Genomic DNA, 12,342 nt, shown 5'->3' on the forward strand with positions numbered 1-12,342 from the left:
AATCTATTTATTTGTTAAGTTAAGAAAAATCTATAATCCGGTACCGTCATCCGGAATTCCTCCGGAAGTTCCTCCAGGAAGTCCTCCGGAAGTTCCTCCAGGAATTCCTCTGGAAGTTCCTCCAGGAATTCCTCCGGAAGTTCCTCCAGGAATTCCTCCGGAAGTTCCACCAGGAATTCCTCCGGAAGTCCCTCCAGGAATTCCTCCGGAAGTCCCTCCAGGAATTCCTCCGGAAGTTCCTCCAGAAATTCCTCCGAAAGTTCCTCCAGGGATTCCTCCGAAAGTTCCTCCAGGAATTCCTCCGGAAGTTCCTCCAGGAATTCCTCCGGAAGTTCCTCCAGGAATTCCTCCGAAAGTTCCTCCAGAAATTCCTCCGGAAGTTCCTCCAGGAATTCCTCCGGAAGTTCCTCCAGGAATTCCTCCGGAAGTTCCTCCAGGAATTCCTCCGGAAGTTCCTCCAGGAATTCATCCGGAAGTTAATCAGGGATTTTTTCTGGAAGTTTCAAAGGGAATTCCTCTGGAAGTTCCTCCGGGAATTCCTTCGGAAGTTCGGAAGGAATTCCTCCGGAAGTTAATTCGAGGATTCCTCCGGAAGTTTCACCGGGAAATCCTCCGCAAGTTCCTGGAAATTCCTGGTGGAAATTCCGGAGGAATTTCTAGTGGAACTTCCGGAGAAATTCTTGGTGGAACTTCCGGAGGAACTCCTGATGGAACTTCCGGAGGAATTCCTGATGGAACTTCCGGAGGAATTCCTGGAGGAACTTCCGGAGGAATTTCTGGAGGAACTTCCGGAGGAATTCCTGGAGGAACTTCCGGAGGAATTCCTGGAGGAACTTCCGGAGGAATTCCTGGAGGAACTTCAGGAGGAATTCCTGGAAGAACTTCCGAAGGGAATCCTGGAGGGACTTCCAAAGGAATTCCTGGAGGGATTTCCGAAAAAAATCCTGGAAGGACTTCCGAAGGAATACCTGGAGTAACTTCCGAAGGAATTCCTAGAGGAACTTCCAAAGGAATTCGTAGAGGAACTTCCGAAGGAATTCCTAGAGGAACTTCCGAAGGAATTCCTAGAGGAACTTCCGAAGGAATTCCTAGAGGAACTTCCGAAGGAATTCCTAGAGGAACTTCCGAAGGAATTCCTAGAGGAACTTCCGAAGGAATTCCTAGAGGAATTTTCGGAGGAATTCCTAGAGGAACTTCCGAAGGAATTCCTAGAGGAACTTCCGAAGGAATTCCTAGAGGAACTTCCGAAGGAATTCCTAGAGGAACTTTCGAAGGAATTCCTAGAGGAACTTCCGAAGGAATTGCTAGTGGAACTTCCTAAGGAATTCCTAGAGGAACTTCCTAAGGAATTCCTAGAGGAACTTCCGAAGGAATTCCTAGAGGAACTTCCGAAGGAATTCCTAGAGGAACTTCCGAAGGAATTCCTAGAGGAACTTCCGAAGGAATTCCTAGAGGAACTTCCGAAGGAATTCCTAGAGGAACTTTCGAAGGAATTCCTAGAGGAACTTCCGAAGGAATTCCTAGAGGAACTTCCGAAGGAATTCCTAGAGGAACTTCCGAAGGAATTCCTAGAGGAACTTCCGAAGGAATTCCTAGAGGAACTTCCGAAGGAATTCCTAGAGGAACTTCCGAAGGAATTTCTAGAGGAACCTTCGAAGGAATTCCTAGAGGAACTTCCGAAGGAATTTCTATTGGAACTTCCGAAGGAATTCCTAGAGGATCTTTCGAAGGAATTCCTAGAGGAACTTCCGAAGAAATTTCTAGACGAACTTCCGAAGGAATTCCTAGAGGAACTTCCGAAGGAATTCCTAGAGGAACTTTCGAAGGAATTCCTAGAGGAACTTCCGAAGGAATTCCTAGAGGATCTTTCGAAGGAATTCCTAGAGGAACTTCCGAAGGAATTCCTAGAGGAACTTCCGAAGGAATTCCTAGAGGAACTTCCGAAGGAATTCTAGAGGAACTTCCGAAGGAATTTCTGGAGGAACTTCGAAGGAATTCCTAGAGGAACTTCCGAAGGAATTCCTAGAGGAACTTCAGAAGGAATTCCTAGAGGAACTTCGAAGGATTTCCCAGAGGAACTTCCACAGGAATTCCCAGAGGAACTTCCGGAGGAATTCCCAGAGGAACTTCCGGAGGAATTCCCAGAGGAACTTCCGAGGGAATTCCCAGAGGAACTGCCGGAGGAATTCCCAGAGGAACTTCCGAAGGAATTCCTAGAGGAGCTCCGAAGGAATTCCTAGAGGAACTCCGAAGGAATTCCTAGAGCAACTTCCGAAGGAATTCCTAGAGGAACTTCCGAAGGAATTCCTAGAGGAACTTCCGAAGGAATTCCTAGAGGAACTTCCGAAGGAATTCCTAGAGGAACTTCCGAAGGAATTCCTAGAGGAACTTCCGAAGGAATTCCTAGAGGAACTTCCGAAGGAATTCCTAGAGGAACCTCCGAAGGAATTCCTAGAGGAACTTCCGAAGGAATTCCTAGAGGAACTTCCGAAAAAAATTCCTTGAGGAACTTCCGAAGGATTTCCTTGAGGAACTTTCGAAGAAATTCCATAAGGAACTTTCGAAGGAATTCCTTGAGGAACTTCGAACTTCCGAAGGAATTCCTGGAGGAATTTCCTGAAGAATTCCTGGAGGAATTTCCGGAGGAATTCCTGGAGGAATTTCCGAAGGAATTCCTGGAGGATCTTCCGAAGGAATTCCTGGAGGAACATCCGAAAGAATTCCTGTAGTTTGTTTATTTTGATCTTCTCATTGCGTTATTGGGCGCTGCTGCTGCTGTTCTCTCGCCGAACCACTGCATGAGTGATAAATTTCTTCCCCATTGTTGCCAATTCCTTTTGTTCTCCGTTTACGGCAAATTCTAAAGCAATTGTAAACTGCATAATGATGAAATAATTTTGGCGACACTGACTGCGTCATTCTGGCGGGCTGAATTAGGCAATTTTCTCGCTCAGAGAGTGCTACCACGTGCTTTTTCAACGGAAAACCATTTCCTTAGACCTTAAATCTATTCTGCAAAAATTCTGTCTATGCAGTTCGATATCTCGGATGATGAAATTTTCAGTGGCGTCGCGTAACCTCACTTTTTACCTGTGCACTGATACAAAAAATTAAAATATTGATTAAATTAATGATTTCGTGTGTGTTACTTCTACGTGAAGTTAAACGATTTACAATGATATGGAAATGCTAATATCATCTTCCAAACTTGGACGTACATGTTCATGATAGCATTAGAGGCGAAAGTATAGAATTGATAGTTCCGTTAGGATACGGCAGGCATGAAGAATGTTTTTATAGAAGTCGATTTGAAAGCGAGCGGAGGCAATATTTGTGATGGCACATATCGCACGACCTTCAATTCTATACTTTCGGCTCTAATGCTATCATGAACATGTACGTCCAAGTTTGGAAGATGATAAGCATTTCCATATCAAAAATATTGATATTTCCACAGCCTAAATGGAAAATAAAATTATCAGAGCCGTTTAAACTAATCAAAATCTAGTTATTCTATGCATTTTCGAACGAAAATTCCTTAAATTTAAGTCCAGTGCACAGGTAGATTGAGGTTTGGGAAACGCCACTGGAAATTTTAAAACCATTTGTGGAACTACTTGGACATAGATCGGTGTAAGTAGGCTACCGACATCCTATTGTTTAGTCCATCGTCAGATCGTAGCCAGGATGTGCCGGGCACTATTTTTCCTACTGCGTTTCAATGATGACAATGAGCTATGTCTATTAATACTGATGAGACCGCGCTTGTCACAGGCTCGGGAGTAGGCGATTCTTAGTCTTAGATTTGCTTTGGAATCTCTCAACGAATTGCGTCGGAATCATTCGACGATTCGCTTCAGAATACATCGACAGTTTGCTTCGGAATTCCTCGAAGATTTACTTCCAAATCCCTCGACAATTTACTTCGGAATTTCTTGACGAATTACTTCGGAATCATTCAACGATTTGCTAGAGGATTCTTTTCGGATTCCCTGGAGGATTAATTTGAAGACCCTCCCGACGATTTGCTTCGGGATCCCTCGTCGGATTGCTTTGGAATCCTTCTACGATTTGCTTCTACATCCCTGGAATATTGCCTACGAAATCCCTGAAGCATTCACGTTGGAATTCATGACGGATTTCCAACGGAATCTTTGGAACATTCCCGTCGGAACTCCTGAAATATTCCCGTCGGAATTCCTGGAGGATGGAGGATCCATAGAAGGAATCCCTGCAACATTCCCGTCGGAATCCCTGGTGAATTGCCTTCAGAATCACTGGAGGTTTCCTTGTTTGTTTGGAGATGTTTGGAGGATTTCCATCGAAATCTTTGGCGATTCTCGTTGGAAGCCCTGGAACATTTCCATCGGAACCACTGAAGGATTCTCATCGAAATCCTTGGAGGAACGTTGCATTTTTTTTGGCAAAAATATTAATTGCCTACCGGTGGGAACACTTAGAAGCAATAGCCATACGCTATCAATTTGAGTCGTTGTAGCAATCATCGGCTGGTAAACGAACACACTTCGATACCTTGGACTACAACAGAAAGCACGAGCTTGGGTGTCGTACACTAATTATGTAAGCATTTTTTCCGGGTTTTTCGAACCCCCCCCTCCCCCCATGTAAGATTTTTCCCATTCAAATTATTTTTTGTTTATGTGAAGCGTAAGAAAATGGCAGACCCCCCCCATAGTATACGTAAAAGAGAAAAGAAAAAAAATATGAATGAGTGTGATCGATCCGCAATTTCCTTAGCACTGGACCGTATTAATCATATTACCACTAATATAGCTTTTTCCTGAGGTGGGCTAACCCAGGTCTGAAACCTCAATAATAAAGAAAAAAAATAGCCTGATGAGGAGGTAAAATTTTTCCAAATTTCCATTTTTTTTTTCAAAAATTTCCAAATTTTGGAAGTCTGTAGAGGGTTCATTCCAAATGGTTTGGAAGTCTATATTTTAATCACAGACTTGTGTCCGACACAACGTACCGAATATACATTTTCGACACATTTCATAAAGAACGAGAACGGCATCATCACCGCAAAAAATGTCACTCATTTTTCGGGCTCGTATCTCCAACCGATTTGCTCGCAACAAATTGCATTTAACGCAGAATACATCCTGTCCCATTCTGTCTTTTTAAAAATAAGCCAGATTGGACTATGGATTATGTCAGTTTTGGGGTCTAAGCAGTTTTTACGCGAATTTTGAAATCTGAACGTATACTGCCCATAAATTTAAAGCAGTCCCATTGCTGCTTGATTTCCTTTATTTTTGGACTGAATTCATGGGCAGTATAATAGACATCCAACCATTTTTCTACGCGGATTATGAGATTTATGCGGTTTATAAGCCATTTAAAAAATAAACCATGATTAATCTACCTGGCGGTGTTAGTACTTTTTTGTGGTTTAAAAAAGTAGTATTTTGGCGATCTGGCCAATTTTCAACAGGAAACAATGGGACAGTAATCCACGTCGAAGTAAATCAGTCAAGGATAAGTCCCTTAAAAATGAGTGTCACTTTTTTTTGCGCAAATACATACACACAAATTCACACGCACAAACAGGCAAAAGGCTGTTCGGCCACATTGAGAGTTGACGTAAAGTCAATGTCAACTTCTCTCCCCGAACAGCCAAGATAGCTGTGTGGTGTCGGCAGCCAGTTATCTGGCTAAGAATAACGCTACGGATTGCCTGTTCCGGTGGTAGAAGTCCACCATACAGGTGACCCCTAATTCTTGGTGTGATGCGGCTTTATGCTTACCGTGCCTACGAATGAATTTTTAGGGGGGTCTAAAAAGAACCTAACCGCTAACGGAGCCTGTGAAGCACCAGGGCACCCTTCACAGCATTAAGCCCTTACTGCGCCAACCGGAGCTATGGCGTAGTTGACTTTTTTGCTTCTCCGAAATAATCGACTACTCTCTACTCTCCAATCTCAACTTGAGGTTAAATAAGGGTGGGATTATGAGTATGTTTTTATTTAGTTTTATCAACAAATTGTCACCTATATGGATTCGCTTTATGCGGTATACACATTGTACTCTGTGGTTCGTCTTTGACTTTCTTGATAAAATACCAATTTGGTTTCATCGTTGCTGTTCATATTAATGCTGAAGTTGTGGAGTGCATTATCTTAATTTGCAATGGCTTCAGTTAAGATAGCTCAAATCAATCTTTAGCATAAAGAACAGCAACGATTAATCTTTATAGACTTATACAAGTTGGCAAATCCCAAGTGGCTTTGGCGCAGGAACCCTATTTTCGGAAGGGTAGCTTCTACCTAGGTAACCTAGTGAACCCGGTTTTGCTGCTTTCAGTAAAGAAATGGCAAACTCTCGATCAATGCCGCGTGCATGTGTGCTTGTTAACAATGCTATTGTTGCTACACTTATCTGTGAGCTAACAGCCAGAGATGTATGTGTTGTCACAATTGATGCAACTTGCGGAACCTCCGTCAGGAAATACGTCTATTGTTCGGTTTATCTACCACATGATGAACCATCCCCTACGGATGCTTTCAAACGAGTTGTCATATATTGCACTTCAAAAGGCCTTCCGCTAATTGTCGGCAGTGATGCTAATGCTCATCACATCATCTGGGGTAGCTCGGATATCAATCTGAGAGGCTCCAGCTTGATGGAATACTTAAGTAGTACCGAACTTAGTTTACTTAACATAGGCAATCGCCCAACCTTTATGGTATCTAATAGAGCAGAAGTGCTAGACATAACCCTTTGCTCCAATAGAATCAGTCACGAATTGACGAATTGGCATGTGTCAGATGAGGAATCGATATCTGACCATCGCTACATCTACTTTGATCATTTGAATGTTACTTCGCAGACCTTGCGTTTTAGAAATCCCCGTTCAACAAACTGGGATCTTTACACAGAGTTGCTCTCTACCAAATTTCATGGATATCTACCTTCAATAGAAACTCCTACCGACTTGGATGATGCAGTTGATACTACAACGTTGCACATCGTGGAAGCTTTCGAAGAAGCTTGCCCTTTACGTTCTGTAAAAACCTCAAGAGGATTTGGCTAAGCTAAGGAAGCAGTGCAGAAGGAGTTGGAACAGACGCCATTCAGCAGGGACGGATTCTTTCAAGTTGGCTCGCAAAGCTTACAAGAAGGCTCTACGATCTGCTGAACGATCCGGCTGGAAAAACCTTTGTGCAAATGTTTCCAATTTGAGTGAAGCCAGTCGATTGAATAAAATTCTTGCGAGATCCAAGGATTTCCAAGTTGGCGAAATTCGCAAGCCAAATGGCGACTACACTTCTTCTGATGAAGAATCGTTAGAGCACTTATTTGATACGCACTTCCCTGGATGTGTCGATATAACATCTTCGGATGATCCTGATGTCTTTTCATGTAGCTATGGGTCTTGGGCTCAAGCACGTAGAATCATAACTACTGAATCGATTCAATGGGCACTTAACAGTTTTGCTCCTACAAATCTCCAGGGAGGATGGGATTTATCCTGTTCTACTTCAGAGAGGTTTTGAACATATCAAACATGTTTTGAAAAAGCTTTTAGTATGCAGTTTTGCTACTGGGTATATTCCCATATCCTGGCGGGATGTCACTGTAAAGTTTATCCCAAAAGGAGGACGTGCTTCGTATGAAGAAGCAAAGAGTTTTAGACCCATCAGTCTGACCTCATTTCTTCTGAAATGCTTAGAACGTATTATCGATCATCACATTCGTGATGACTGTTTGGCAAACATGCCTCTTCATGTTAATCAACATGCTTACCAATCTGGAAAGTCCACCGTGACTCTTCTACACAAGGTTGTGTACGATATCGAGAAAGCATTCGCTCAAAAGCAATCGTGCTTGGGTGCTTTCTTAGATATTGAAGGTGCTTTCGACAACGTGTCTTTCGATGCGATATTGGAAGCCGCACGTTGTCATGGGCTACCTAATATTATTACCAAATGGATTCACCAGATGCTTAAAACCGACATCTCTACTCGACATTACGTCAAGCAGCGATTAGGAAATTAAGTGTCTGCGGATGCCCTCAAGGGGAGTATTATCTCCACTTTTGTGGAATCTCGTTGCAGATACGCTATTGAGGTTACTCAATAATGGCGGTTTTCCTACCTATGGATTTGCCGACGACTATCTTACATTGATAGTGGGTTTGTGCATTACTACCTTATTCGACCTGATGCAAAATGCTCTTCAGGTAGTTGAAAGTTGGTGTCGCCAATATGGCCTTTCGGTCAATCCGAATAAAACATCTATTGTTCTTTTCACGGAAAAACGTAATCGTAATGGTATTCGTCCATTACATCTCTTTGGTTCTGAAATCAATGTAACTGATCAAGTAAAGTACGTGGGTCTAATTTTGGATTCAAAGCTTTCCTGGACTCCTAACATTGAGTTCAGAATCAAAAAGGCGTGTATGGCTTTCGGCCAATGCCGACGAACCTTTGGTAAAACTTGGGGTCTTAAACCCAAATATATCAAATGGATTTACACAACAGTTGTACGACCAATTTTGGCTTATGGATGTCTTGTGTGGTGGCAAAAAGGGGAAGTGAGGACAATTCAGTCTAAATTAGGCCATCTTCAAAGGATGTGCCTAATGGCAATGACTGGTGCGTTCTCTTCAACTCCCACGGCTGCTCTCGAAGTTCTCTTCGACGTGGCCCCACTACACATACATCTCAAACAAGAAGCATTTTCTTGTACTTACTGACTATGGGTACTCGGTTTTATGGAAGAGAATCCTGTAAACCGCAGTTCTACACACACTTCGTTGTTACCGCTTATGGTTAATTGGGACAAAATTTTCCTTGCTCTAAATGATCTCACACACGTTAGTAGTTTTTCTTATAGGGCATTTTCAACACAATTCCCCTCGCGGGATGAGTGGACATCGTGCTATTTGGAGAAAAGTATGTCGGACAGCATTGTTTGTTACACTGACGGCTCCCTCCTCGAAGGTAGAGCAGGTGCAGGCGTCTATTCGCGTGAGCTGAGATTGGAACAGTCACACTCACTGGGTACACACTGCACTGTCTTTCAAGCGGAAATATTTGCCATCATGTGTGGAGTGCAATCTGCACTGCAGCAACGCATTATGGGCAAAGTAATATACTTCTGTTCAGATAGCCAAGCAGCTATTAAAGCTCTCGCCTCGGCCAACTCAAGGTCGAAGTTAGTAATCGCATGTCGAACTCAAATTGAGGAACTGAATTCAGTAAATACTTTACACCTTATATGGGTACCTGGCCATTCTTCCATAGCTGGAAACGAATTGGCTGATGAGTTAGCTCGTAATGGAGCATCGCATGACTTTATTGGTCCTGAGCCAGCTATTCCAATATCCAAGTGTTGGGTGAAGCTTTTGATCAACTCTTGGGCTGTCAATCACCGCAAATTGCATTGGAGTAGTCTGGATTCATGTCATCAAACAAAATTGTACATCCGGGAGTCATCTTCGATAGCAGCAAGCTATTGAGCTAATCTGTCTAAACAGAATTGCAGTGTCTTAGTCAAGGCCTTGACAGGTCACTGCCGACTGAACTATATCACATGGCAAATATTCAACGCGTTGAATCATCTGTTTGTGATAGTTGTGAATCCGATTATGGAACTTCTTATCATCTAATATGTAACTGCCCAGTCTATGCACAATTGCGCTTCCAAATATTTGGTAAACACTTACTTAGTGAAATTGACTTCAGAAACCTGAACCTTCAGAGTATTTTGTTGTTCATAACCCGTTGTGGTAAGGAGCTATAAGCTCTTGTACGCTAATGCGTTGTATGCCCTCTTCAAGGGCCCTTTTCCAAACATTCCCTCTGTTCTGAATGTGGATGTTCCTTTCCTTTTGTTCACTTCCTTTTCCGTCAGGTGTGTGATGAAAAAGGCTGTGAAGGCGATGGCACAAATCTCCCAAATTGAGGTGAACGTGCCCCTGGAGCCGACGTTCTGATACCTGATACCTGATACCCCACATAAATGTATACGTAAAAGAGAAAAGAAAAAAAATATGGATGAGTGTGATCGATCCGCAATTTCCTTAGCACTGGACCGTATTTATCATATTACCACTAATATAGCTTTTTCCTGAAGTGGACTAACCCAGGTCTGAAACCTCAATAATAAAGAAAAAAAAATAGCCTGATGAGAAGGTAAAATTTTTCCAAATTTCCATTTTTTTTTTTCAAAAATTTCCAAATTTTGGAGGTCTGTAGAGGGTTCATTCCAAATGGTTTGGAAGTCTATATTTTAATCACATACTTGTGTCCGACACAACGAACCGAATATACATTTTCGACACATTTCATAAAGAACGAGAACGGCATCATCACCGCAAAAAATGTCACTCATTTTTCGGGCTCGTATCTCCAACCGATTTGCTCGCAACAAATTGCATTCAACGCAGAATACATCCTGTCCCATTGTGTCTTTTTAAAAATATGCCAGATTGGACTATGGATTATGTCAGTTTTGGGGTCTAACCAGTTTTTACGCGAATTTTGAAATCTGAACGTATACTGCCCATAAATTTAAAGCAGTCCCATTGCTGCTTGATTTCCTTTATTTTTGGACTGAATTCATGGGCAGTATAATAGACATCCAACCATTTTTCTACGCGGATTATGAGATTTATGCGGTTTATAAGCCATTTAAAAAATAAACCCTGATTAATCTACCTAGCGGTGCTAGTACTTTTTTGTGGTTTAATAAAGTAGTATTTTGGCGATCTGGCCAATTTTCAACAGGAAACAATGGGACAGGAATCCACGTCGAAGCAAATCAGTCAAGGATAAGTCCCTTAAAAATGAGTGTCACTTTTTTTTTGCGCAAATACATACACACAAATACACACGCACAGGCAGGCAAAAGGCATTTCAGATAAAATAACGAACATTTTGAAGTAAATAATATTTTGCATTACATTTTGCGGGTTGATTGTTTTCAGTAAAAAACAATTCGTTGACCAAAAAAAAATATTTCCATATGGTAAATGATAATTTTGCGAAATAGGTATTTAGAAATAATTTCATTATCGTTTTTTTCAGCTTCTTTCTTTCTAGGAAGTGGAAATCATAAATGCTTGGGGATTTTCTGAATCTGGGTTATAAGAGGGAAACAATAAAATAGCAAAAAACCTACCTTTTATTTAGATTTTGTTCGACTGAGTTCAATATCGTCTGCTTCGCCGTTTATTCGTACCACTTAAGAAGATACAGACGACCCATTCTACAGCCGGGGACTTTCCATACGATCGATGCAAGCGGATCTTCGCTTTCTGCTTTCCTTTCGTTCTTCTCCACAACGACAACAAGCATCAACATTATTGCACTAACACAGTACTTGAGTTTAACTCCACAGCAATGGCACATGAAAATTTTGCGAGACCGTTTTAGTGTAATAAACATATCATAGGTTTTTACAAAATTGAACACAATCTCTTTAAACTCACCATGGGTTTTACAACTGAACAGCTATTTTTATTTTATACTTTTATTCCTGGATTGTTGGTTTCAATTTTTCATAACAAAAATGATTTCAAGCATAATTCTGTCTTTGAGAACACAGTTTCAGGGGTGCTTCATCTACACGTTCCCAATTAATCAACGGTATCCCTCTGATACGCAGGATATAAACAAAACACCCATCAAATACACACTTTCTTCAAATCGAGCTTTTTATGCAAGGGAACCGTTATCCAACAATCGTTCCGATGGGGTTCTTGAATCATTGCTTGCTACCGAACAAAACGATTATTCTAAACAACACTCTGCCAACAACCATACGTGGTAATACGGTCCATCATATCGAAGTGGCTGAGTCCATCGCACTGGGCTGTTGAGGAATTTCTTTCCCTTCTGTCGGTTTGCTTCTTCGAATACTTCGAAACGTTCCGCTGCCCGAAGTCAACCGCCAGAGCCGTCTTCCTCTCAAAGCACACAACACGGCATCAGACGCAGCATCGCTGCAGCGCAACAGCAGCACCGAAGCAGATCAAGGTGTTTTTGAACTTTGCACGGCTGATGAATGAGAATGTGAAACTTGTATCTACAATCAGATGCTATATGAAGAGGTACAGTTCATTTACCCTAGAACTGTTTTTGAAACATCTTCGGCTGTCACTCGTGGTTGTTTACCACCAACGAAAAATGTCACAAAAATTTCGATTTTCACTTAAAAGAAAAACGAAAATAGTTTCCCGTTGTAAATGAAGAAAATCGAATGCACTACTGAAACACGGTATTATAAATATTCACGCGTGGTAAAGTTAGTTGCAGCAGTACACAGCACAAGAATCAAAAATCCGGTGTGAAGGAACCCAACAAGAACCAT

The sequence above is a fragment of the Armigeres subalbatus genome, chromosome 2 (assembly GCF_024139115.2).
Source record: "Armigeres subalbatus isolate Guangzhou_Male chromosome 2, GZ_Asu_2, whole genome shotgun sequence".
Lineage (NCBI taxonomy): Eukaryota > Metazoa > Arthropoda > Insecta > Diptera > Culicidae > Armigeres > Armigeres subalbatus.